The sequence below is a fragment of the Rhinoderma darwinii genome, chromosome 2 (genome assembly GCF_050947455.1).
Source record: "Rhinoderma darwinii isolate aRhiDar2 chromosome 2, aRhiDar2.hap1, whole genome shotgun sequence".
In the NCBI taxonomy this organism is placed as follows: Eukaryota; Metazoa; Chordata; class Amphibia; order Anura; family Rhinodermatidae; genus Rhinoderma; species Rhinoderma darwinii.
The window spans coordinates 466120143-466146037 of record NC_134688.1 but is presented as its reverse complement, the minus strand read 5'-3'; the positions used below and the strand labels follow the sequence as shown (position 1 = coordinate 466146037).

Below are 25895 nucleotides of genomic sequence, written 5' to 3'. Positions count from 1 at the left end.
CACTGGCAGCGGCAGCAAGTGCATGCCCACAGCCACCCCTTGTTCCTTCACACCTTGTATCAGCTGTAATCCAGTCCAGTCCAGTGCTGCCTGCTGAGCAGCACTGACCAGCACTGCCTGGGCCCAGGCTTTTATCTCTGAGGCCCCATTATGATGTCAGAAAGCTGGCTCTGGAATCCTGAGGGCTCCACTATGACACGTGCAAAGTTCCGTCTGAACTTTATATAAGACGGTGAGGCTCAGTCAGTCACTCAGTGTTGCCTGAGAGGGCAACACTGCAACAGCCGGCCGCCAGGCTGTCTTTTTTTTGCACAGCTAGTTGCCTCCAGGAGGCCACAAGAGGGAGACAAGGGACTGCAAAATGGAAAATAGGCATCCACCAACTTTACAGACAACTTCTCCTTGCTCCTACAACCTCCATCCTTGCACAGTTTGTTATTCTTCTAGGTAACATAGTAACAAATCCAAATTGCTGCTCTCTTTGTAGGCAAGCAAGGCTTTGTTGCAACTGCAATTCTTACTTCTTCTTGAAATGTAGGGACAACAGTACATTCCATCACATCCATCTAGTGTACACAGGTAGGTCCATTGTGGCGGGCAGGCGAGCGGGCGGGCTGCTTTATTGGCTGTTTGCTGTTCCCCTACTCCACTCCACTATTTGACTGTTGTGCTGCATCAATCAATCAATCAATCAATCAATCAATCAATCAATCAATCAATCAATCAGTGGCTGGCTCAGGTGCAGCTCTTTAACTTACCTAAAAGGGAGGGCGGAGAGAAGACAAGGAAGGTGAATGAGGTGTTCCAATGTGAAATGCCGGAAACACAGAAACACAGACGACACACAACAAGAGGTGGCAATCTATTCATTAATTGCATTTAATCAATGAGCTCATTATCACTCATGCATTGTCCAACAGGTGTTGAAATAATGGGATTAAAAGGGGAGATCCCTTCAGAAAGACAGAAACAATAGCAAAGACAAAAAACGCTTTTGGAATCTGCTTTTAGTCAACACATAAGGAAAGGGTGCACCGGTCCTGGAAATACTGCAATACCAGGTCAATGCGTGGAGTGGACAGAGCAAGCTCTATTTCCATCTCCCTGTTCTAAAAATCCATTTAATATATGGTCCCCAGATAGGGGACGTATCAGATATTAAACTGATAAGAACAGATACTACACTTGATCTTAGCCAAAAGGCCGAGAAGCGATAACCCGAACGGGCCGCGCGTTGCCCGAGCCTGCCCGATACTGCTGTTCAGCCCTTGCAGCGATTCAGCCTACTTCTAGGCAATTCCATGGGGCCCTGCAGGCTCACACACTCACAGCTACACGGGAGGTGAATAAAGGCCGGAGAGGAAGCCAGACAGGATTTGCTTCTTTTGCTTGCACCACAATGCAGTGCTGAAAGAGGAGGAATCTACATAAAAACGCCTTCCTGGCAACGCCCAAATGCCCTGCTGCCATGCAGATAAACACTGGCAGCGGCAGCAAGTGCATGCCCACAGCCACCCCTTGTTCCTTCACACCTTGTATCAGCTGTAATCCAGTCCAGTCCAGTGCTGCCTGCTGAGCAGCACTGACCAACACTGCCTGGGCCCAGGCTTTTATCTCTGAGGCCCCATTATGATGTCAGAAAGCTGGCTCTGGAATCCTGAGGGCTCCACTATGACACGTGCAAAGTTCCGTCTGAACTTTATATAAGACGGTGAGGCTCAGTCAGTCACTCAGTGTTGCCTGAGAGGGCAACACTGCAACAGCCGGCCGCCAGGCTGTCTTTTTTTTGCACAGCTAGTTGCCTCCAGGAGGCCACAAGAGGGAGACAAGGGACTGCAAAATGGAAAATAGGCATCCACCAACTTTACAGACAACTTCTCCTTGCTCCTACAACCTCCATCCTTGCACAGTTTGTTATTCTTCTAGGTAACATAGTAACAAATCCAAATTGCTGCTCTCTTTGTAGGCAAGCAAGGCTTTGTTGCAACTGCAATTCTTACTTCTTCTTGAAATGTAGGGACGACAGTACATTCCATCACATCCATCTAGTGTACACAGGTAGGTCCATTGTGGCGGGCAGGCGAGCGGGCGGGCTGCTTTATTGGCTGTTTGCTGTTCCCCTACTCCACTCCACTATTTGACTGTTGTGCTGCATCAATCAATCAATCAATCAATCAATCAATCAATCAATCAATCAGTGGCTGGCTCAGGTGCAGCTCTTTAACTTACCTAAAAGGGAGGGCGGAGAGAAGACAAGGAAGGTGAATGAGGTGTTCCAATGTGAAATGCCAGAAACACAGAAACACAGACGACACACAACAAGAGGTGGCAATCTATTCATTAATTGCATTTAATCAATGAGCTCATTATCACTCATGCATTGTCCAACAGGTGTTGAAATAATGGGATTAAAAGGGGAGATCCCTTCAGAAAGACAGAAACAATAGCAAAGACAAAAAACACTTTTGGAATCTGCTTTTAGTCAACACATAAGGAAAGGGTGCACCGGTCCTGGAAATACTGCAATACCAGGTCAATGCGTGGAGTGGACAGAGCAAGCTCTATTTCCATCTCCCTGTTCTAAAAATCCATTTAATATATGGTCCCCAGATAGGGGACGTATCAGATATTAAACTGATAAGAACAGATACTACACTTGATCTTAGCCAAAAGGCCGAGAAGCGATAACCCGAACGGGCCGCGCGTTGCCCGAGCCTGCCCGATACTGCTGTTCAGCCCTTGCAGCGATTCAGCCTACTTCTAGGCAATTCCATGGGGCCCTGCAGGCTCACACACTCACAGCTACACGGGAGGTGAATAAAGGCCGGAGAGGAAGCCAGACAGGATTTGCTTCTTTTGCTTGCACCACAATGCAGTGCTGAAAGAGGAGGAATCTACATAAAAACGCCTTCCTGGCAACGCCCAAATGCCCTGCTGCCATGCAGATAAACACTGGCAGCGGCAGCAAGTGCATGCCCACAGCCACCCCTTGTTCCTTCACACCTTGTATCAGCTGTAATCCAGTCCAGTCCAGTGCTGCCTGCTGAGCAGCACTGACCAACACTGCCTGGGCCCAGGCTTTTATCTCTGAGGCCCCATTATGATGTCAGAAAGCTGGCTCTGGAATCCTGAGGGCTCCACTATGACACGTGCAAAGTTCCGTCTGAACTTTATATAAGACGGTGAGGCTCAGTCAGTCACTCAGTGTTGCCTGAGAGGGCAACACTGCAACAGCCGGCCGCCAGGCTGTCTTTTTTTTGCACAGCTAGTTGCCTCCAGGAGGCCACAAGAGGGAGACAAGGGACTGCAAAATGGAAAATAGGCATCCACCAACTTTACAGACAACTTCTCCTTGCTCCTACAACCTCCATCCTTGCACAGTTTGTTATTCTTCTAGGTAACATAGTAACAAATCCAAATTGCTGCTCTCTTTGTAGGCAAGCAAGGCTTTGTTGCAACTGCAATTCTTACTTCTTCTTGAAATGTAGGGACGACAGTACATTCCATCACATCCATCTAGTGTACACAGGTAGGTCCATTGTGGCGGGCAGGCGAGCGGGCGGGCTGCTTTATTGGCTGTTTGCTGTTCCCCTACTCCACTCCACTATTTGACTGTTGTGCTGCATCAATCAATCAATCAATCAATCAATCAATCAATCAATCAATCAATCAATCAATCAGTGGCTGGCTCAGGTGCAGCTCTTTAACTTACCTAAAAGGGAGGGCGGAGAGAAGACAAGGAAGGTGAATGAGGTGTTCCAATGTGAAATGCCGGAAACACAGAAACACAGACGACACACAACAAGAGGTGGCAATCTATTCATTAATTGCATTTAATCAATGAGCTCATTATCACTCATGCATTGTCCAACAGGTGTTGAAATAATGGGATTAAAAGGGGAGATCCCTTCAGAAAGACAGAAACAATAGCAAAGACAAAAAACACTTTTGGAATCTGCTTTTAGTCAACACATAAGGAAAGGGTGCACCGGTCCTGGAAATACTGCAATACCAGGTCAATGCGTGGAGTGGACAGAGCAAGCTCTATTTCCATCTCCCTGTTCTAAAAATCCATTTAATATATGGTCCCCAGATAGGGGACGTATCAGATATTAAACTGATAAGAACAGATACTACACTTGATCTTAGCCAAAAGGCCGAGAAGCGATAACCCGAACGGGCCGCGCGTTGCCCGAGCCTGCCCGATACTGCTGTTCAGCCCTTGCAGCGATTCAGCCTACTTCTAGGCAATTCCATGGGGCCCTGCAGGCTCACACACTCACAGCTACACGGGAGGTGAATAAAGGCCGGAGAGGAAGCCAGACAGGATTTGCTTCTTTTGCTTGCACCACAATGCAGTGCTGAAAGAGGAGGAATCGACATAAAAACGCCTTCCTGGCAACGCCCAAATGCCCTGCTGCCATGCAGATAAACACTGGCAGCGGCAGCAAGTGCATGCCCACAGCCACCCCTTGTTCCTTCACACCTTGTATCAGCTGTAATCCAGTCCAGTCCAGTGCTGCCTGCTGAGCAGCACTGACCAACACTGCCTGGGCCCAGGCTTTTATCTCTGAGGCCCCATTATGATGTCAGAAAGCTGGCTCTGGAATCCTGAGGGCTCCACTATGACACGTGCAAAGTTCCGTCTGAACTTTATATAAGACGGTGAGGCTCAGTCAGTCACTCAGTGTTGCCTGAGAGGGCAACACTGCAACAGCCGGCCGCCAGGCTGTCTTTTTTTTGCACAGCTAGTTGCCTCCAGGAGGCCACAAGAGGGAGACAAGGGACTGCAAAATGGAAAATAGGCATCCACCAACTTTACAGACAACTTCTCCTTGCTCCTACAACCTCCATCCTTGCACAGTTTGTTATTCTTCTAGGTAACATAGTAACAAATCCAAATTGCTGCTCTCTTTGTAGGCAAGCAAGGCTTTGTTGCAACTGCAATTCTTACTTCTTCTTGAAATGTAGGGACGACAGTACATTCCATCACATCCATCTAGTGTACACAGGTAGGTCCATTGTGGCGGGCAGGCGAGCGGGCGGGCTGCTTTATTGGCTGTTTGCTGTTCCCCTACTCCACTCCACTATTTGACTGTTGTGCTGCATCAATCAATCAATCAATCAATCAATCAATCAATCAATCAATAAATCAATCAGTGGCTGGCTCAGGTGCAGCTCTTTAACTTACCTAAAAGGGAGGGCGGAGAGAAGACAAGGAAGGTGAATGAGGTGTTCCAATGTGAAATGCCGGAAACACAGAAACACAGACGACACACAACAAGAGGTGGCAATCTATTCATTAATTGCATTTAATCAATGAGCTCATTATCACTCATGCATTGTCCAACAGGTGTTGAAATAATGGGATTAAAAGGGGAGATCCCTTCAGAAAGACAGAAACAATAGCAAAGACAAAAAACACTTTTGGAATCTGCTTTTAGTCAACACATAAGGAAAGGGTGCACCGGTCCTGGAAATACTGCAATACCAGGTCAATGCGTGGAGTGGACAGAGCAAGCTCTATTTCCATCTCCCTGTTCTAAAAATCCATTTAATATATGGTCCCCAGATAGGGGACGTATCAGATATTAAACTGATAAGAACAGATACTACACTTGATCTTAGCCAAAAGGCCGAGAAGCGATAACCCGAACGGGCCGCGCGTTGCCCGAGCCTGCCCGATACTGCTGTTCAGCCCTTGCAGCGATTCAGCCTACTTCTAGGCAATTCCATGGGGCCCTGCAGGCTCACACACTCACAGCTACACGGGAGGTGAATAAAGGCCGGAGAGGAAGCCAGACAGGATTTGCTTCTTTTGCTTGCACCACAATGCAGTGCTGAAAGAGGAGGAATCTACATAAAAACGCCTTCCTGGCAACGCCCAAATGCCCTGCTGCCATGCAGATAAACACTGGCAGCGGCAGCAAGTGCATGCCCACAGCCACCCCTTGTTCCTTCACACCTTGTATCAGCTGTAATCCAGTCCAGTCCAGTGCTGCCTGCTGAGCAGCACTGACCAACACTGCCTGGGCCCAGGCTTTTATCTCTGAGGCCCCATTATGATGTCAGAAAGCTGGCTCTGGAATCCTGAGGGCTCCACTATGACACGTGCAAAGTTCCGTCTGAACTTTATATAAGACGGTGAGGCTCAGTCAGTCACTCAGTGTTGCCTGAGAGGGCAACACTGCAACAGCCGGCCGCCAGGCTGTCTTTTTTTTGCACAGCTAGTTGCCTCCAGGAGGCCACAAGAGGGAGACAAGGGACTGCAAAATGGAAAATAGGCATCCACCAACTTTACAGACAACTTCTCCTTGCTCCTACAACCTCCATCCTTGCACAGTTTGTTATTCTTCTAGGTAACATAGTAACAAATCCAAATTGCTGCTCTCTTTGTAGGCAAGCAAGGCTTTGTTGCAACTGCAATTCTTACTTCTTCTTGAAATGTAGGGACGACAGTACATTCCATCACATCCATCTAGTGTACACAGGTAGGTCCATTGTGGCGGGCAGGCGAGCGGGCGGGCTGCTTTATTGGCTGTTTGCTGTTCCCCTACTCCACTCCACTATTTGACTGTTGTGCTGCATCAATCAATCAATCAATCAATCAATCAATCAATCAATCAATCAATCAATCAATCAATCAATCAATCAGTGGCTGGCTCAGGTGCAGCTCTTTAACTTACCTAAAAGGGAGGGCGGAGAGAAGACAAGGAAGGTGAATGAGGTGTTCCAATGTGAAATGCCGGAAACACAGAAACACAGACGACACACAACAAGAGGTGGCAATCTATTCATTAATTGCATTTAATCAATGAGCTCATTATCACTCATGCATTGTCCAACAGGTGTTGAAATAATGGGATTAAAAGGGGAGATCCCTTCAGAAAGACAGAAACAATAGCAAAGACAAAAAACACTTTTGGAATCTGCTTTTAGTCAACACATAAGGAAAGGGTGCACCGGTCCTGGAAATACTGCAATACCAGGTCAATGCGTGGAGTGGACAGAGCAAGCTCTATTTCCATCTCCCTGTTCTAAAAATCCATTTAATATATGGTCCCCAGATAGGGGACGTATCAGATATTAAACTGATAAGAACAGATACTACACTTGATCTTAGCCAAAAGGCCGAGAAGCGATAACCCGAACGGGCCGCGCGTTGCCCGAGCCTGCCCGATACTGCTGTTCAGCCCTTGCAGCGATTCAGCCTACTTCTAGGCAATTCCATGGGGCCCTGCAGGCTCACACACTCACAGCTACACGGGAGGTGAATAAAGGCCGGAGAGGAAGCCAGACAGGATTTGCTTCTTTTGCTTGCACCACAATGCAGTGCTGAAAGAGGAGGAATCTACATAAAAACGCCTTCCTGGCAACGGCCAAATGCCCTGCTGCCATGCAGATAAACACTGGCAGCGGCAGCAAGTGCATGCCCACAGCCACCCCTTGTTCCTTCACACCTTGTATCAGCTGTAATCCAGTCCAGTCCAGTGCTGCCTGCTGAGCAGCACTGACCAATACTGCCTGGGTCCAGGCTTTTATCTCTGAGGCCCCATTATGATGTCAGAAAGCTGGCTCTGGAATCCTGAGGGCTCCACTATGACACGTGCAAAGTTCCGTCTGAACTTTATATAAGACGGTGAGGCTCAGTCAGTCACTCAGTGTTGCCTGAGAGGGCAACACTGCAACAGCCGGCCGCCAGGCTGTCTTTTTTTTGCACAGCTAGTTGCCTCCAGGAGGCCACAAGAGGGAGACAAGGGACTGCAAAATGGAAAATAGGCATCCACCAACTTTACAGACAACTTCTCCTTGCTCCTACAACCTCCATCCTTGCACAGTTTGTTATTCTTCTAGGTAACATAGTAACAAATCCAAATTGCTGCTCTCTTTGTAGGCAAGCAAGGCTTTGTTGCAACTGCAATTCTTACTTCTTCTTGAAATGTAGGGACGACAGTACATTCCATCACATCCATCTAGTGTACACAGGTAGGTCCATTGTGGCGGGCAGGCGAGCGGGCGGGCTGCTTTATTGGCTGTTTGCTGTTCCCCTACTCCACTCCACTATTTGACTGTTGTGCTGCATCAATCAATCAATCAATCAATCAATCAATCAATCAATCAATCAATCAATCAATCAGTGGCTGGCTCAGGTGCAGCTCTTTAACTTACCTAAAAGGGAGGGCGGAGAGAAGACAAGGAAGGTGAATGAGGTGTTCCAATGTGAAATGCCGGAAACACAGAAACACAGACGACACACAACAAGAGGTGGCAATCTATTCATTAATTGCATTTAATCAATGAGCTCATTATCACTCATGCATTGTCCAACAGGTGTTGAAATAATGGGATTAAAAGGGGAGATCCCTTCAGAAAGACAGAAACAATAGCAAAGACAAAAAACACTTTTGGAATCTGCTTTTAGTCAACACATAAGGAAAGGGTGCACCGGTCCTGGAAATACTGCAATACCAGGTCAATGCGTGGAGTGGACAGAGCAAGCTCTATTTCCATCTCCCTGTTCTAAAGATCCATTTAATATATGGTCCCCAGATAGGGGACGTATCAGATATTAAACTGATAAGAACAGATACTACACTTGATCTTAGCCAAAAGGCCGAGAAGCGATAACCCGAACGGGCCGCGTGTTGCCCGAGCCTGCCCGATACTGCTGTTCAGCCCTTGCAGCGATTCAGCCTACTTCTAGGCAATTCCATGGGGCCCTGCAGGCTCACACACTCACAGCTACACGGGAGGTGAATAAAGGCCGGAGAGGAAGCCAGACAGGATTTGCTTCTTTTGCTTGCACCACAATGCAGTGCTGAAAGAGGAGGAATCGACATAAAAACGCCTTCCTGGCAACGCCCAAATGCCCTGCTGCCATGCAGATAAACACTGGCAGCGGCAGCAAGTGCATGCCCACAGCCACCCCTTGTTCCTTCACACCTTGTATCAGCTGTAATCCAGTCCAGTCCAGTGCTGCCTGCTGAGCAGCACTGACCAACACTGCCTGGGCCCAGGCTTTTATCTCTGAGGCCCCATTATGATGTCAGAAAGCTGGCTCTGGAATCCTGAGGGCTCCACTATGACACGTGCAAAGTTCCGTCTGAACTTTATATAAGACGGTGAGGCTCAGTCAGTCACTCAGTGTTGCCTGAGAGGGCAACACTGCAACAGCCGGCCGCCAGGCTGTCTTTTTTTTGCACAGCTAGTTGCCTCCAGGAGGCCACAAGAGGGAGACAAGGGACTGCAAAATGGAAAATAGGCATCCACCAACTTTACAGACAACTTCTCCTTGCTCCTACAACCTCCATCCTTGCACAGTTTGTTATTCTTCTAGGTAACATAGTAACAAATCCAAATTGCTGCTCTCTTTGTAGGCAAGCAAGGCTTTGTTGCAACTGCAATTCTTACTTCTTCTTGAAATGTAGGGACGACAGTACATTCCATCACATCCATCTAGTGTACACAGGTAGGTCCATTGTGGCGGGCAGGCGAGCGGGCGGGCTGCTTTATTGGCTGTTTGCTGTTCCCCTACTCCACTCCACTATTTGACTGTTGTGCTGCATCAATCAATCAATCAATCAATCAATCAATCAATCAATCAATCAATCAATCAATCAATCAATCAATCAGTGGCTGGCTCAGGTGCAGCTCTTTAACTTACCTAAAAGGGAGGGCGGAGAGAAGACAAGGAAGGTGAATGAGGTGTTCCAATGTGAAATGCCGGAAACACAGAAACACAGACGACACACAACAAGAGGTGGCAATCTATTCATTAATTGCATTTAATCAATGAGCTCATTATCACTCATGCATTGTCCAACAGGTGTTGAAATAATGGGATTAAAAGGGGAGATCCCTTCAGAAAGACAGAAACAATAGCAAAGACAAAAAACACTTTTGGAATCTGCTTTTAGTCAACACATAAGGAAAGGGTGCACCAGTCCTGGAAATACTGCAATACCAGGTCAATGCGTGGAGTGGACAGAGCAAGCTCTATTTCCATCTCCCTGTTCTAAAAATCCATTTAATATATGGTCCCCAGATAGGGGACGTATCAGATATTAAACTGATAAGAACAGATACTACACTTGATCTTAGCCAAAAGGCCGAGAAGCGATAACCCGAACGGGCCGCGCGTTGCCCGAGCCTGCCCGATACTGCTGTTCAGCCCTTGCAGCGATTCAGCCTACTTCTAGGCAATTCCATGGGGCCCTGCAGGCTCACACACTCACAGCTACACGGGAGGTGAATAAAGGCCGGAGAGGAAGCCAGACAGGATTTGCTTCTTTTGCTTGCACCACAATGCAGTGCTGAAAGAGGAGGAATCTACATAAAAACGCCTTCCTGGCAACGCCCAAATGCCCTGCTGCCATGCAGATAAACACTGGCAGCGGCAGCAAGTGCATGCCCACAGCCACCCCTTGTTCCTTCACACCTTGTATCAGCTGTAATCCAGTCCAGTCCAGTGCTGCCTGCTGAGCAGCACTGACCAACACTGCCTGGGCCCAGGCTTTTATCTCTGAGGCCCCATTATGATGTCAGAAAGCTGGCTCTGGAATCCTGAGGGCTCCACTATGACACGTGCAAAGTTCCGTCTGAACTTTATATAAGACGGTGAGGCTCAGTCAGTCACTCAGTGTTGCCTGAGAGGGCAACACTGCAACAGCCGGCCGCCAGGCTGTCTTTTTTTTGCACAGCTAGTTGCCTCCAGGAGGCCACAAGAGGGAGACAAGGGACTGCAAAATGGAAAATAGGCATCCACCAACTTTACAGACAACTTCTCCTTGCTCCTACAACCTCCATCCTTGCACAGTTTGTTATTCTTCTAGGTAACATAGTAACAAATCCAAATTGCTGCTCTCTTTGTAGGCAAGCAAGGCTTTGTTGCAACTGCAATTCTTACTTCTTCTTGAAATGTAGGGACGACAGTACATTCCATCACATCCATCTAGTGTACACAGGTAGGTCCATTGTGGCGGGCAGGCGAGCGGGCGGGCTGCTTTATTGGCTGTTTGCTGTTCCCCTACTCCACTCCACTATTTGACTGTTGTGCTGCATCAATCAATCAATCAATCAATCAATCAATCAATCAATCAGTGGCTGGCTCAGGTGCAGCTCTTTAACTTACCTAAAAGGGAGGGCGGAGAGAAGACAAGGAAGGTGAATGAGGTGTTCCAATGTGAAATGCCGGAAACACAGAAACACAGACGACACACAACAAGAGGTGGCAATCTATTCATTAATTGCATTTAATCAATGAGCTCATTATCACTCATGCATTGTCCAACAGGTGTTGAAATAATGGGATTAAAAGGGGAGATCCCTTCAGAAAGACAGAAACAATAGCAAAGACAAAAAACACTTTTGGAATCTGCTTTTAGTCAACACATAAGGAAAGGGTGCACCGGTCCTGGAAATACTGCAATACCAGGTCAATGCGTGGAGTGGACAGAGCAAGCTCTATTTCCATCTCCCTGTTCTAAAAATCCATTTAATATATGGTCCCCAGATAGGGGACGTATCAGATATTAAACTGATAAGAACAGATACTACACTTGATCTTAGCCAAAAGGCCGAGAAGCGATAACCCGAACGGGCCGCGCGTTGCCCGAGCCTGCCCGATACTGCTGTTCAGCCCTTGCAGCGATTCAGCCTACTTCTAGGCAATTCCATGGGGCCCTGCAGGCTCACACACTCACAGCTACACGGGAGGTGAATAAAGGCCGGAGAGGAAGCCAGACAGGATTTGCTTCTTTTGCTTGCACCACAATGCAGTGCTGAAAGAGGAGGAATCTACATAAAAACGCCTTCCTGGCAACGCCCAAATGCCCTGCTGCCATGCAGATAAACACTGGCAGCGGCAGCAAGTGCATGCCCACAGCCACCCCTTGTTCCTTCACACCTTGTATCAGCTGTAATCCAGTCCAGTCCAGTGCTGCCTGCTGAGCAGCACTGACCAACACTGCCTGGGCCCAGGCTTTTATCTCTGAGGCCCCATTATGATGTCAGAAAGCTGGCTCTGGAATCCTGAGGGCTCCACTATGACACGTGCAAAGTTCCGTCTGAACTTTATATAAGACGGTGAGGCTCAGTCAGTCACTCAGTGTTGCCTGAGAGGGCAACACTGCAACAGCCGGCCGCCAGGCTGTCTTTTTTTTGCACAGCTAGTTGCCTCCAGGAGGCCACAAGAGGGAGACAAGGGACTGCAAAATGGAAAATAGGCATCCACCAACTTTACAGACAACTTCTCCTTGCTCCTACAACCTCCATCCTTGCACAGTTTGTTATTCTTCTAGGTAACATAGTAACAAATCCAAATTGCTGCTCTCTTTGTAGGCAAGCAAGGCTTTGTTGCAACTGCAATTCTTACTTCTTCTTGAAATGTAGGGACGACAGTACATTCCATCACATCCATCTAGTGTACACAGGTAGGTCCATTGTGGCGGGCAGGCGAGCGGGCGGGCTGCTTTATTGGCTGTTTGCTGTTCCCCTACTCCACTCCACTATTTGACTGTTGTGCTGCATCAATCAATCAATCAATCAATCAATCAATCAATCAATCAATCAATCAATCAATCAATCAGTGGCTGGCTCAGGTGCAGCTCTTTAACTTACCTAAAAGGGAGGGCGGAGAGAAGACAAGGAAGGTGAATGAGGTGTTCCAATGTGAAATGCCGGAAACACAGAAACACAGACGACACACAACAAGAGGTGGCAATCTATTCATTAATTGCATTTAATCAATGAGCTCATTATCACTCATGCATTGTCCAACAGGTGTTGAAATAATGGGATTAAAAGGGGAGATCCCTTCAGAAAGACAGAAACAATAGCAAAGACAAAAAACACTTTTGGAATCTGCTTTTAGTCAACACATAAGGAAAGGGTGCACCGGTCCTGGAAATACTGCAATACCAGGTCAATGCGTGGAGTGGACAGAGCAAGCTCTATTTCCATCTCCCTGTTCTAAAAATCCATTTAATATATGGTCCCCAGATAGGGGACGTATCAGATATTAAACTGATAAGAACAGATACTACACTTGATCTTAGCCAAAAGGCCGAGAAGCGATAACCCGAACGGGCCGCGCGTTGCCCGAGCCTGCCCGATACTGCTGTTCAGCCCTTGCAGCGATTCAGCCTACTTCTAGGCAATTCCATGGGGCCCTGCAGGCTCACACACTCACAGCTACACGGGAGGTGAATAAAGGCCGGAGAGGAAGCCAGACAGGATTTGCTTCTTTTGCTTGCACCACAATGCAGTGCTGAAAGAGGAGGAATCGACATAAAAACGCCTTCCTGGCAACGCCCAAATGCCCTGCTGCCATGCAGATAAACACTGGCAGCGGCAGCAAGTGCATGCCCACAGCCACCCCTTGTTCCTTCACACCTTGTATCAGCTGTAATCCAGTCCAGTCCAGTGCTGCCTGCTGAGCAGCACTGACCAACACTGCCTGGGCCCAGGCTTTTATCTCTGAGGCCCCATTATGATGTCAGAAAGCTGGCTCTGGAATCCTGAGGGCTCCACTATGACACGTGCAAAGTTCCGTCTGAACTTTATATAAGACGGTGAGGCTCAGTCAGTCACTCAGTGTTGCCTGAGAGGGCAACACTGCAACAGCCGGCCGCCAGGCTGTCTTTTTTTTGCACAGCTAGTTGCCTCCAGGAGGCCACAAGAGGGAGACAAGGGACTGCAAAATGGAAAATAGGCATCCACCAACTTTACAGACAACTTCTCCTTGCTCCTACAACCTCCATCCTTGCACAGTTTGTTATTCTTCTAGGTAACATAGTAACAAATCCAAATTGCTGCTCTCTTTGTAGGCAAGCAAGGCTTTGTTGCAACTGCAATTCTTACTTCTTCTTGAAATGTAGGGACGACAGTACATTCCATCACATCCATCTAGTGTACACAGGTAGGTCCATTGTGGCGGGCAGGCGAGCGGGCGGGCTGCTTTATTGGCTGTTTGCTGTTCCCCTACTCCACTCCACTATTTGACTGTTGTGCTGCATCAATCAATCAATCAATCAATCAATCAATCAATCAATCAATCAATCAGTGGCTGGCTCAGGTGCAGCTCTTTAACTTACCTAAAAGGGAGGGCGGAGAGAAGACAAGGAAGGTGAATGAGGTGTTCCAATGTGAAATGCCGGAAACACAGAAACACAGACGACACACAACAAGAGGTGGCAATCTATTCATTAATTGCATTTAATCAATGAGCTCATTATCACTCATGCATTGTCCAACAGGTGTTGAAATAATGGGATTAAAAGGGGAGATCCCTTCAGAAAGACAGAAACAATAGCAAAGACAAAAAACACTTTTGGAATCTGCTTTTAGTCAACACATAAGGAAAGGGTGCACCGGTCCTGGAAATACTGCAATACCAGGTCAATGCGTGGAGTGGACAGAGCAAGCTCTATTTCCATCTCCCTGTTCTAAAAATCCATTTAATATATGGTCCCCAGATAGGGGACGTATCAGATATTAAACTGATAAGAACAGATACTACACTTGATCTTAGCCAAAAGGCCGAGAAGCGATAACCCGAACGGGCCGCGCGTTGCCCGAGCCTGCCCGATACTGCTGTTCAGCCCTTGCAGCGATTCAGCCTACTTCTAGGCAATTCCATGGGGCCCTGCAGGCTCACACACTCACAGCTACACGGGAGGTGAATAAAGGCCGGAGAGGAAGCCAGACAGGATTTGCTTCTTTTGCTTGCACCACAATGCAGTGCTGAAAGAGGAGGAATCGACATAAAAACGCCTTCCTGGCAACGCCCAAATGCCCTGCTGCCATGCAGATAAACACTGGCAGCGGCAGCAAGTGCATGCCCACAGCCACCCCTTGTTCCTTCACACCTTGTATCAGCTGTAATCCAGTCCAGTCCAGTGCTGCCTGCTGAGCAGCACTGACCAACACTGCCTGGGCCCAGGCTTTTATCTCTGAGGCCCCATTATGATGTCAGAAAGCTGGCTCTGGAATCCTGAGGGCTCCACTATGACACGTGCAAAGTTCCGTCTGAACTTTATATAAGACGGTGAGGCTCAGTCAGTCACTCAGTGTTGCCTGAGAGGGCAACACTGCAACAGCCGGCCGCCAGGCTGTCTTTTTTTTGCACAGCTAGTTGCCTCCAGGAGGCCACAAGAGGGAGACAAGGGACTGCAAAATGGAAAATAGGCATCCACCAACTTTACAGACAACTTCTCCTTGCTCCTACAACCTCCATCCTTGCACAGTTTGTTATTCTTCTAGGTAACATAGTAACAAATCCAAATTGCTGCTCTCTTTGTAGGCAAGCAAGGCTTTGTTGCAACTGCAATTCTTACTTCTTCTTGAAATGTAGGGACGACAGTACATTCCATCACATCCATCTAGTGTACACAGGTAGGTCCATTGTGGCGGGCAGGCGAGCGGGCGGGCTGCTTTATTGGCTGTTTGCTGTTCCCCTACTCCACTCCACTATTTGACTGTTGTGCTGCATCAATCAATCAATCAATCAATCAATCAATCAAGTGGCTGGCTCAGGTGCAGCTCTTTAACTTACCTAAAAGGGAGGGCGGAGAGAAGACAAGGAAGGTGAATGAGGTGTTCCAATGTGAAATGCCGGAAACACAGAAACACAGACGACACACAACAAGAGGTGGCAATCTATTCATTAATTGCATTTAATCAATGAGCTCATTATCACTCATGCATTGTCCAACAGGTGTTGAAATAATGGGATTAAAAGGGGAGATCCCTTCAGAAAGACAGAAACAATAGCAAAGACAAAAAACACTTTTGGAATCTGCTTTTAGTCAACACATAAGGAAAGGGTGCACCGGTCCTGGAAATACTGCAATACCAGGTCAATGCGTGGAGTGGACAGAGCAAGCTCTATTTCCATCTCCCTGTTCTAAAAATCCATTTAATATATGGTCCCCAGATAGGGGACGTATCAGATATTAAACTGATAAGAACAGATACTACACTTGATCTTAGCCAAAAGGCCGAGAAGCGATAACCCGAACGGGCCGCGCGTTGCCCGAGCCTGCCCGATACTGCTGTTCAGCCCTTGCAGCGATTCAGCCTACTTCTAGGCAATTCCATGGGGCCCTGCAGGCTCACACACTCACAGCTACACAGGAGGTGAATAAAGGCCGGAGAGGAAGCCAGACAGGATTTGCTTCTTTTGCTTGCACCACAATGCAGTGCTGAAAGAGGAGGAATCTACATAAAAACGCCTTCCTGGCAACGCCCAAATGCCCTGCTGCCATGCAGATAAACACTGGCAGCGGCAGCAAGTGCATGCCCACAGCCACCCCTTGTTCCTTCACACCTTGTATCAGCTGTAATCCAGTCCAGTCCAGTGCTGCCTGCTGAGCAGCACTGACCAACACTGCCTGGGCCCAGGCTTTTATCTCTGAGGCCCCATTATGATGTCAGAAAGCTGGCTCTGGAATCCTGAGGGCTCCACTATGACACGTGCAAAGTTCCGTCTGAACTTTATATAAGACGGTGAGGCTCAGTCAGTCACTCAGTGTTGCCTGAGAGGGCAACACTGCAACAGCCGGCCGCCAGGCTGTCTTTTTTTTGCACAGCTAGTTGCCTCCAGGAGGCCACAAGAGGGAGACAAGGGACTGCAAAATGGAAAATAGGCATCCACCAACTTTACAGACAACTTCTCCTTGCTCCTACAACCTCCATCCTTGCACAGTTTGTTATTCTTCTAGGTAACATAGTAACAAATCCAAATTGCTGCTCTCTTTGTAGGCAAGCAAGGCTTTGTTGCAACTGCAATTCTTACTTCTTCTTGAAATGTAGGGACGACAGTACATTCCATCACATCCATCTAGTGTACACAGGTAGGTCCATTGTGGCGGGCAGGCGAGCGGGCGGGCTGCTTTATTGGCTGTTTGCTGTTCCCCTACTCCACTCCACTATTTGACTGTTGTGCTGCATCAATCAATCAATCAATCAATCAATCAATCAATCAAGTGGCTGGCTCAGGTGCAGCTCTTTAACTTACCTAAAAGGGAGGGCGGAGAGAAGACAAGGAAGGTGAATGAGGTGTTCCAATGTGAAATGCCGGAAACACAGAAACACAGACGACACACAACAAGAGGTGGCAATCTATTCATTAATTGCATTTAATCAATGAGCTCATTATCACTCATGCATTGTCCAACAGGTGTTGAAATAATGGGATTAAAAGGGGAGATCCCTTCAGAAAGACAGAAACAATAGCAAAGACAAAAAACACTTTTGGAATCTGCTTTTAGTCAACACATAAGGAAAGGGTGCACCGGTCCTGGAAATACTGCAATACCAGGTCAATGCGTGGAGTGGACAGAGCAAGCTCTATTTCCATCTCCCTGTTCTAAAAATCCATTTAATATATGGTCCCCAGATAGGGGACGTATCAGATATTAAACTGATAAGAACAGATACTACACTTGATCTTAGCCAAAAGGCCGAGAAGCGATAACCCGAACGGGCCGCGCGTTGCCCGAGCCTGCCCGATACTGCTGTTCAGCCCTTGCAGCGATTCAGCCTACTTCTAGGCAATTCCATGGGGCCCTGCAGGCTCACACACTCACAGCTACACGGGAGGTGAATAAAGGCCGGAGAGGAAGCCAGACAGGATTTGCTTCTTTTGCTTGCACCACAATGCAGTGCTGAAAGAGGAGGAATCTACATAAAAACGCCTTCCTGGCAACGCCCAAATGCCCTGCTGCCATGCAGATAAACACTGGCAGCGGCAGCAAGTGCATGCCCACAGCCACCCCTTGTTCCTTCACACCTTGTATCAGCTGTAATCCAGTCCAGTCCAGTGCTGCCTGCTGAGCAGCACTGACCAACACTGCCTGGGCCCAGGCTTTTATCTCTGAGGCCCCATTATGATGTCAGAAAGCTGGCTCTGGAATCCTGAGGGCTCCACTATGACACGTGCAAAGTTCCGTCTGAACTTTATATAAGACGGTGAGGCTCAGTCAGTCACTCAGTGTTGCCTGAGAGGGCAACACTGCAACAGCCGGCCGCCAGGCTGTCTTTTTTTTGCACAGCTAGTTGCCTCCAGGAGGCCACAAGAGGGAGACAAGGGACTGCAAAATGGAAAATAGGCATCCACCAACTTTACAGACAACTTCTCCTTGCTCCTACAACCTCCATCCTTGCACAGTTTGTTATTCTTCTAGGTAACATAGTAACAAATCCAAATTGCTGCTCTCTTTGTAGGCAAGCAAGGCTTTGTTGCAACTGCAATTCTTACTTCTTCTTGAAATGTAGGGACGACAGTACATTCCATCACATCCATCTAGTGTACACAGGTAGGTCCATTGTGGCGGGCAGGCGAGCGGGCGGGCTGCTTTATTGGCTGTTTGCTGTTCCCCTACTCCACTCCACTATTTGACTGTTGTGCTGCATCAATCAATCAATCAATCAATCAATCAATCAATCAATCAAGTGGCTGGCTCAGGTGCAGCTCTTTAACTTACCTAAAAGGGAGGGCGGAGAGAAGACAAGGAAGGTGAATGAGGTGTTCCAATGTGAAATGCCGGAAACACAGAAACACAGACGACACACAACAAGAGGTGGCAATCTATTCATTAATTGCATTTAATCAATGAGCTCATTATCACTCATGCATTGTCCAACAGGTGTTGAAATAATGGGATTAAAAGGGGAGATCCCTTCAGAAAGACAGAAACAATAGCAAAGACAAAAAACACTTTTGGAATCTGCTTTTAGTCAACACATAAGGAAAGGGTGCACCGGTCCTGGAAATACTGCAATACCAGGTCAATGCGTGGAGTGGACAGAGCAAGCTCTATTTCCATCTCCCTGTTCTAAAAATCCATTTAATATATGGTCCCCAGATAGGGGACGTATCAGATATTAAACTGATAAGAACAGATACTACACTTGATCTTAGCCAAAAGGCCGAGAAGCGATAACCCGAACGGGCCGCGCGTTGCCCGAGCCTGCCCGATACTGCTGTTCAGCCCTTGCAGCGATTCAGCCTACTTCTAGGCAATTCCATGGGGCCCTGCAGGCTCACACACTCACAGCTACACGGGAGGTGAATAAAGGCCGGAGAGGAAGCCAGACAGGATTTGCTTCTTTTGCTTGCACCACAATGCAGTGCTGAAAGAGGAGGAATCTACATAAAAACGCCTTCCTGGCAACGCCCAAATGCCCTGCTGCCATGCAGATAAACACTGGCAGCGGCAGCAAGTGCATGCCCACAGCCACCCCTTGTTCCTTCACACCTTGTATCAGCTGTAATCCAGTCCAGTCCAGTGCTGCCTGCTGAGCAGCACTGACCAACACTGCCTGGGCCCAGGCTTTTATCTCTGAGGCCCCATTATGATGTCAGAAAGCTGGCTCTGGAATCCTGAGGGCTCCACTATGACACGTGCAAAGTTCCGTCTGAACTTTATATAAGACGGTGAGGCTCAGTCAGTCACTCAGTGTTGCCTGAGAGGGCAACACTGCAACAGCCGGCCGCCAGGCTGTCTTTTTTTTGCACAGCTAGTTGCCTCCAGGAGGCCACAAGAGGGAGACAAGGGACTGCAAAATGGAAAATAGGCATCCACCAACTTTACAGACAACTTCTCCTTGCTCCTACAACCTCCATCCTTGCACAGTTTGTTATTCTTCTAGGTAACATAGTAACAAATCCAAATTGCTGCTCTCTTTGTAGGCAAGCAAGGCTTTGTTGCAACTGCAATTCTTACTTCTTCTTGAAATGTAGGGACGACAGTACATTCCATCACATCCATCTAGTGTACACAGGTAGGTCCATTGTGGCGGGCAGGCGAGCGGGCGGGCTGCTTTATTGGCTGTTTGCTGTTCCCCTACTCCACTCCACTATTTGACTGTTGTGCTGCATCAATCAATCAATCAATCAATCAATCAATCAATCAATCAATCAATCAATCAATCAGTGGCTGGCTCAGGTGCAGCTCTTTAACTTACCTAAAAGGGAGGGCGGAGAGAAGACAAGGAAGGTGAATGAGGTGTTCCAATGTGAAATGCCGGAAACACAGAAACACAGACGACACACAACAAGAGGTGGCAATCTATTCATTAATTGCATTTAATCAATGAGCTCATTATCACTCATGCATTGTCCAACAGGTGTTGAAATAATGGGATTAAAAGGGGAGATCCCTTCAGAAAGACAGAAACAATAGCAAAGACAAAAAACACTTTTGGAATCTGCTTTTAGTCAACACATAAGGAAAGGGTGCACCGGTCCTGGAAATACTGCAATACCAGGTCAATGCGTGGAGTGGACAGAGCAAGCTCTATTTCCATCTCCCTGTTCTAAAAATCCATTTAATATATGGTCCCCAGATAGGGGACGTATCAGATATTAAACTGATAAGAACAGATACTACACTTGATCTTAGCCAAAAGGCCGAGAAGCGATAACCCGAACGGGCCGCGCGTTGCCCGAGCCTGCCCGATACTGCTGTTCAGCCCTTGCAGCGATTCAGCCTACTTCTAGGCAATTCCATGGGGCCCTGCAGGCTCACACACTCACAGCTACACGGGAGGTGAATAAAGGCCGGAGAGGAAGCCAGACAGGATTTGCTTCTTTTGCTTGCACCACAATGCAGTGCTGAAAGAGGAGGAATCTACATAAAAACGCCTTCCTGGCAACGCCCAAATGCCCTGCTGCCATGCAGATAAACACTGGCAGCGGCAGCAAGTGCATGCCCACAGCCACCCCTTGTTCCTTCACACCTTGTATCAGCTGTAATCCAGTCCAGTCCAGTGCTGCCTGCTGAGCAGCACTGACCAACACTGCCTGGGCCCAGGCTTTTATCTCTGAGGCCCCATTATGATGTCAGAAAGCTGGCTCTGGAATCCTGAGGGCTCCACTATGACACGTGCAAAGTTCCGTCTGAACTTTATATAAGACGGTGAGGCTCAGTCAGTCACTCAGTGTTGCCTGAGAGGGCAACACTGCAACAGCCGGCCGCCAGGCTGTCTTTTTTTTGCACAGCTAGTTGCCTCCAGGAGGCCACAAGAGGGAGACAAGGGACTGCAAAATGGAAAATAGGCATCCACCAACTTTACAGACAACTTCTCCTTGCTCCTACAACCTCCATCCTTGCACAGTTTGTTATTCTTCTAGGTAACATAGTAACAAATCCAAATTGCTGCTCTCTTTGTAGGCAAGCAAGGCTTTGTTGCAACTGCAATTCTTACTTCTTCTTGAAATGTAGGGACGACAGTACATTCCATCACATCCATCTAGTGTACACAGGTAGGTCCATTGTGGCGGGCAGGCGAGCGGGCGGGCTGCTTTATTGGCTGTTTGCTGTTCCCCTACTCCACTCCACTATTTGACTGTTGTGCTGCATCAATCAATCAATCAATCAATCAATCAATCAATCAATCAATCAATCAGTGGCTGGCTCAGGTGCAGCTCTTTAACTTACCTAAAAGGGAGGGCGGAGAGAAGACAAGGAAGGTGAATGAGGTGTTCCAATGTGAAATGCCGGAAACACAGAAACACAGACGACACACAACAAGAGGTGGCAATCTATTCATTAATTGCATTTAATCAATGAGCTCATTATCACTCATGCATTGTCCAACAGGTGTTGAAATAATGGGATTAAAAGGGGAGATCCCTTCAGAAAGACAGAAACAATAGCAAAGACAAAAAACACTTTTGGAATCTGCTTTTAGTCAACACATAAGGAAAGGGTGCACCGGTCCTGGAAATACTGCAATACCAGGTCAATGCGTGGAGTGGACAGAGCAAGCTCTATTTCCATCTCCCTGTTCTAAAAATCCATTTAATATATGGTCCCCAGATAGGGGACGTATCAGATATTAAACTGATAAGAACAGATACTACACTTGATCTTAGCCAAAAGGCCGAGAAGCGATAACCCGAACGGGCCGCGCGTTGCCCGAGCCTGCCCGATACTGCTGTTCAGCCCTTGCAGCGATTCAGCCTACTTCTAGGCAATTCCATGGGGCCCTGCAGGCTCACACACTCACAGCTACACGGGAGGTGAATAAAGGCCGGAGAGGAAGCCAGACAGGATTTGCTTCTTTTGCTTGCACCACAATGCAGTGCTGAAAGAGGAGGAATCTACATAAAAACGCCTTCCTGGCAACGCCCAAATGCCCTGCTGCCATGCAGATAAACACTGGCAGCGGCAGCAAGTGCATGCCCACAGCCACCCCTTGTTCCTTCACACCTTGTATCAGCTGTAATCCAGTCCAGTCCAGTGCTGCCTGCTGAGCAGCACTGACCAATGACCAACACTGCCTGGGCCCAGGCTTTTATCTCTGAGGCCCCATTATGATGTCAGAAAGCTGGCTCTGGAATCCTGAGGGCTCCACTATGACACGTGCAAAGTTCCGTCTGAACTTTATATAAGACGGTGAGGCTCAGTCAGTCACTCAGTGTTGCCTGAGAGGGCAACACTGCAACAGCCGGCCGCCAGGCTGTCTTTTTTTTGCACAGCTAGTTGCCTCCAGGAGGCCACAAGAGGGAGACAAGGGACTGCAAAATGGAAAATAGGCATCCACCAACTTTACAGACAACTTCTCCTTGCTCCTACAACCTCCATCCTTGCACAGTTTGTTATTCTTCTAGGTAACATAGTAACAAATCCAAATTGCTGCTCTCTTTGTAGGCAAGCAAGGCTTTGTTGCAACTGCAATTCTTACTTCTTCTTGAAATGTAGGGACGACAGTACATTCCATCACATCCATCTAGTGTACACAGGTAGGTCCATTGTGGCGGGCAGGCGAGCGGGCGGGCTGCTTTATTGGCTGTTTGCTGTTCCCCTACTCCACTCCACTATTTGACTGTTGTGCTGCATCAATCAATCAATCAATCAATCAATCAATCAATCAATCAATCAATCAATCAATCAGTGGCTGGCTCAGGTGCAGCTCTTTAACTTACCTAAAAGGGAGGGCGGAGAGAAGACAAGGAAGGTGAATGAGGTGTTCCAATGTGAAATGCCGGAAACACAGAAACACAGACGACACACAACAAGAGGTGGCAATCTATTCATTAATTGCATTTAATCAATGAGCTCATTATCACTCATGCATTGTCCAACAGGTGTTGAAATAATGGGATTAAAAGGGGAGATCCCTTCAGAAAGACAGAAACAATAGCAAAGACAAAAAACACTTTTGGAATCTGCTTTTAGTCAACACATAAGGAAAGGGTGCACCGGTCCTGGAAATACTGCAATACCAGGTCAATGCGTGGAGTGGACAGAGCAAGCTCTATTTCCATCTCCCTGTTCTAAAAATCCATTTAATATATGGTCCCCAGATAGGGGACGTATCAGATATTAAACTGATAAGAACAGATACTACACTTGATCTTAGCCAAAAGGCCGAGAAGCGATAACCCGAACGGGCCGCGCGTTGCCCGAGCCTGCCCGATACTGCTGTTCAGCCCTTGCAGCGATTCAGCCTACTTCTAGGCAATTCCATGGGGCCCTGCAGGCTCACACACTCACAGCTACACGGGAGGTGAATAAAGGCCGGAGAGGAAGCCAGACAGGATTTGCTTCTTTTGCTTGCACCACAATGCAGTGCTGAAAGAGGAGGAATCTACATAAAAACGCCTTCCTGGCAACGCCCAAATGCCCTGCTGCCATGCAGATAAACACTGGCAGCGGCAGCAAGTGCATGCCCACAGCCACCCCTTGTTCCTTCACACCTTGTATCAGCTGTAATCCAGTCCAGTCCAGTGCTGCCTGCTGAGCAGCACTGACCAACACTGCCTGGGCCCAGGCTTTTATCTCTGAGGCCCCATTATGATGTCAGAAAGCTGGCTCTGGAATCCTGAGGGCTCCACTATGACACGTGCAAAGTTCCGTCTGAACTTTATATAAGACGGTGAGGCTCAGTCAGTCACTCAGTGTTGCCTGAGAGGGCAACACTGCAACAGCCGGCCGCCAGGCTGTCTTTTTTTTGCACAGCTAGTTGCCTCCAGGAGGCCACAAGAGGGAGACAAGGGACTGCAAAATGGAAAATAGGCATCCACCAACTTTACAGACAACTTCTCCTTGCTCCTACAACCTCCATCCTTGCACAGTTTGTTATTCTTCTAGGTAACATAGTAACAAATCCAAATTGCTGCTCTCTTTGTAGGCAAGCAAGGCTTTGTTGCAACTGCAATTCTTACTTCTTCTTGAAATGTAGGGACGACAGTACATTCCATCACATCCATCTAGTGTACACAGGTAGGTCCATTGTGGCGGGCAGGCGAGCGGGCGGGCTGCTTTATTGGCTGTTTGCTGTTCCCCTACTCCACTCCACTATTTGACTGTTGTGCTGCAATCAATCAATCAATCAATCAATCAATCAATCAATCAATCAATCAATCAGTGGCTGGCTCAGGTGCAGCTCTTTAACTTACCTAAAAGGGAGGGCGGAGAGAAGACAAGGAAGGTGAATGAGGTGTTCCAATGTGAAATGCCGGAAACACAGAAACACAGACGACACACAACAAGAGGTGGCAATCTATTCATTAATTGCATTTAATCAATGAGCTCATTATCACTCATGCATTGTCCAACAGGTGTTGAAATAATGGGATTAAAAGGGGAGATCCCTTCAGAAAGACAGAAACAATAGCAAAGACAAAAAACACTTTTGGAATCTGCTTTTAGTCAACACATAAGGAAAGGGTGCACCGGTCCTGGAAATACTGCAATACCAGGTCAATGCGTGGAGTGGACAGAGCAAGCTCTATTTCCATCTCCCTGTTCTAAAAATCCATTTAATATATGGTCCCCAGATAGGGGACGTATCAGATATTAAACTGATAAGAACAGATACTACACTTGATCTTAGCCAAAAGGCCGAGAAGCGATAACCCGAACGGGCCGCGCGTTGCCCGAGCCTGCCCGATACTGCTGTTCAGCCCTTGCAGCGATTCAGCCTACTTCTAGGCAATTCCATGGGGCCCTGCAGGCTCACACACTCACAGCTACACGGGAGGTGAATAAAGGCCGGAGAGGAAGCCAGACAGGATTTGCTTCTTTTGCTTGCACCACAATGCAGTGCTGAAAGAGGAGGAATCTACATAAAAACGCCTTCCTGGCAACGCCCAAATGCCCTGCTGCCATGCAGATAAACACTGGCAGCGGCAGCAAGTGCATGCCCACAGCCACCCCTTGTTCCTTCACACCTTGTATCAGCTGTAATCCAGTCCAGTCCAGTGCTGCCTGCTGAGCAGCACTGACCAACACTGCCTGGGCCCAGGCTTTTATCTCTGAGGCCCCATTATGATGTCAGAAAGCTGGCTCTGGAATCCTGAGGGCTCCACTATGACACGTGCAAAGTTCCGTCTGAACTTTATATAAGACGGTGAGGCTCAGTCAGTCACTCAGTGTTGCCTGAGAGGGCAACACTGCAACAGCCGGCCGCCAGGCTGTCTTTTTTTTGCACAGCTAGTTGCCTCCAGGAGGCCACAAGAGGGAGACAAGGGACTGCAAAATGGAAAATAGGCATCCACCAACTTTACAGACAACTTCTCCTTGCTCCTACAACCTCCATCCTTGCACAGTTTGTTATTCTTCTAGGTAACATAGTAACAAATCCAAATTGCTGCTCTCTTTGTAGGCAAGCAAGGCTTTGTTGCAACTGCAATTCTTACTTCTTCTTGAAATGTAGGGACAACAGTACATTCCATCACATCCATCTAGTGTACACAGGTAGGTCCATTGTGGCGGGCAGGCGAGCGGGCGGGCTGCTTTATTGGCTGTTTGCTGTTCCCCTACTCCACTCCACTATTTGACTGTTGTGCTGCATCAATCAATCAATCAATCAATCAATCAATCAATCAAGTGGCTGGCTCAGGTGCAGCTCTTTAACTTACCTAAAAGGGAGGGCGGAGAGAA

General features: G+C 47.9%; 17 non-coding genes across 17 annotated transcripts; all 17 read right to left on the bottom strand.

Moving 5' to 3' along the window:
- Window positions 1-1024: 1024 nt before the first annotated feature.
- Window positions 1025-1215, bottom strand: LOC142747476 (U2 spliceosomal RNA). Its single transcript, XR_012881788.1, has one exon. It is a non-coding gene; the product is annotated as a U2 spliceosomal RNA (small nuclear RNA).
- Window positions 1216-2495: 1280 nt separating this feature from the next.
- Window positions 2496-2686, bottom strand: LOC142747475 (U2 spliceosomal RNA). Its single transcript, XR_012881787.1, has one exon. It is a non-coding gene; the product is annotated as a U2 spliceosomal RNA (small nuclear RNA).
- A 1292-nt stretch (window positions 2687-3978) lies between these two features.
- Window positions 3979-4169, bottom strand: LOC142747474 (U2 spliceosomal RNA). Its single transcript, XR_012881786.1, has one exon. It is a non-coding gene; the product is annotated as a U2 spliceosomal RNA (small nuclear RNA).
- A 1288-nt stretch (window positions 4170-5457) lies between these two features.
- Window positions 5458-5648, bottom strand: LOC142747472 (U2 spliceosomal RNA). Its single transcript, XR_012881785.1, has one exon. It is a non-coding gene; the product is annotated as a U2 spliceosomal RNA (small nuclear RNA).
- Window positions 5649-6952: 1304 nt separating this feature from the next.
- On the bottom strand, window positions 6953-7143 carry LOC142747471 (U2 spliceosomal RNA). The gene has a single exon (XR_012881784.1). It is a non-coding gene; the product is annotated as a U2 spliceosomal RNA (small nuclear RNA).
- A 1292-nt stretch (window positions 7144-8435) lies between these two features.
- Window positions 8436-8626, bottom strand: LOC142747538 (U2 spliceosomal RNA). Its single transcript, XR_012881842.1, has one exon. It is a non-coding gene; the product is annotated as a U2 spliceosomal RNA (small nuclear RNA).
- A 1304-nt stretch (window positions 8627-9930) lies between these two features.
- Window positions 9931-10121, bottom strand: LOC142747534 (U2 spliceosomal RNA). The gene has a single exon (XR_012881838.1). It is a non-coding gene; the product is annotated as a U2 spliceosomal RNA (small nuclear RNA).
- Window positions 10122-11397: 1276 nt separating this feature from the next.
- LOC142747470 (U2 spliceosomal RNA) lies at window positions 11398-11588 on the bottom strand. The gene has a single exon (XR_012881783.1). It is a non-coding gene; the product is annotated as a U2 spliceosomal RNA (small nuclear RNA).
- A 1296-nt stretch (window positions 11589-12884) lies between these two features.
- On the bottom strand, window positions 12885-13075 carry LOC142747468 (U2 spliceosomal RNA). The gene has a single exon (XR_012881782.1). It is a non-coding gene; the product is annotated as a U2 spliceosomal RNA (small nuclear RNA).
- A 1284-nt stretch (window positions 13076-14359) lies between these two features.
- On the bottom strand, window positions 14360-14550 carry LOC142747467 (U2 spliceosomal RNA). The gene has a single exon (XR_012881781.1). It is a non-coding gene; the product is annotated as a U2 spliceosomal RNA (small nuclear RNA).
- Window positions 14551-15819: 1269 nt separating this feature from the next.
- Window positions 15820-16010, bottom strand: LOC142747466 (U2 spliceosomal RNA). The gene has a single exon (XR_012881780.1). It is a non-coding gene; the product is annotated as a U2 spliceosomal RNA (small nuclear RNA).
- Window positions 16011-17283: 1273 nt separating this feature from the next.
- On the bottom strand, window positions 17284-17474 carry LOC142747465 (U2 spliceosomal RNA). Its single transcript, XR_012881779.1, has one exon. It is a non-coding gene; the product is annotated as a U2 spliceosomal RNA (small nuclear RNA).
- A 1277-nt stretch (window positions 17475-18751) lies between these two features.
- Window positions 18752-18942, bottom strand: LOC142747464 (U2 spliceosomal RNA). The gene has a single exon (XR_012881778.1). It is a non-coding gene; the product is annotated as a U2 spliceosomal RNA (small nuclear RNA).
- Window positions 18943-20234: 1292 nt separating this feature from the next.
- LOC142747463 (U2 spliceosomal RNA) lies at window positions 20235-20425 on the bottom strand. The gene has a single exon (XR_012881777.1). It is a non-coding gene; the product is annotated as a U2 spliceosomal RNA (small nuclear RNA).
- A 1284-nt stretch (window positions 20426-21709) lies between these two features.
- On the bottom strand, window positions 21710-21900 carry LOC142747462 (U2 spliceosomal RNA). The gene has a single exon (XR_012881776.1). It is a non-coding gene; the product is annotated as a U2 spliceosomal RNA (small nuclear RNA).
- Window positions 21901-23199: 1299 nt separating this feature from the next.
- LOC142747460 (U2 spliceosomal RNA) lies at window positions 23200-23390 on the bottom strand. Its single transcript, XR_012881775.1, has one exon. It is a non-coding gene; the product is annotated as a U2 spliceosomal RNA (small nuclear RNA).
- Window positions 23391-24675: 1285 nt separating this feature from the next.
- On the bottom strand, window positions 24676-24866 carry LOC142747459 (U2 spliceosomal RNA). Its single transcript, XR_012881774.1, has one exon. It is a non-coding gene; the product is annotated as a U2 spliceosomal RNA (small nuclear RNA).
- Window positions 24867-25895: the final 1029 nt, after the last annotated feature.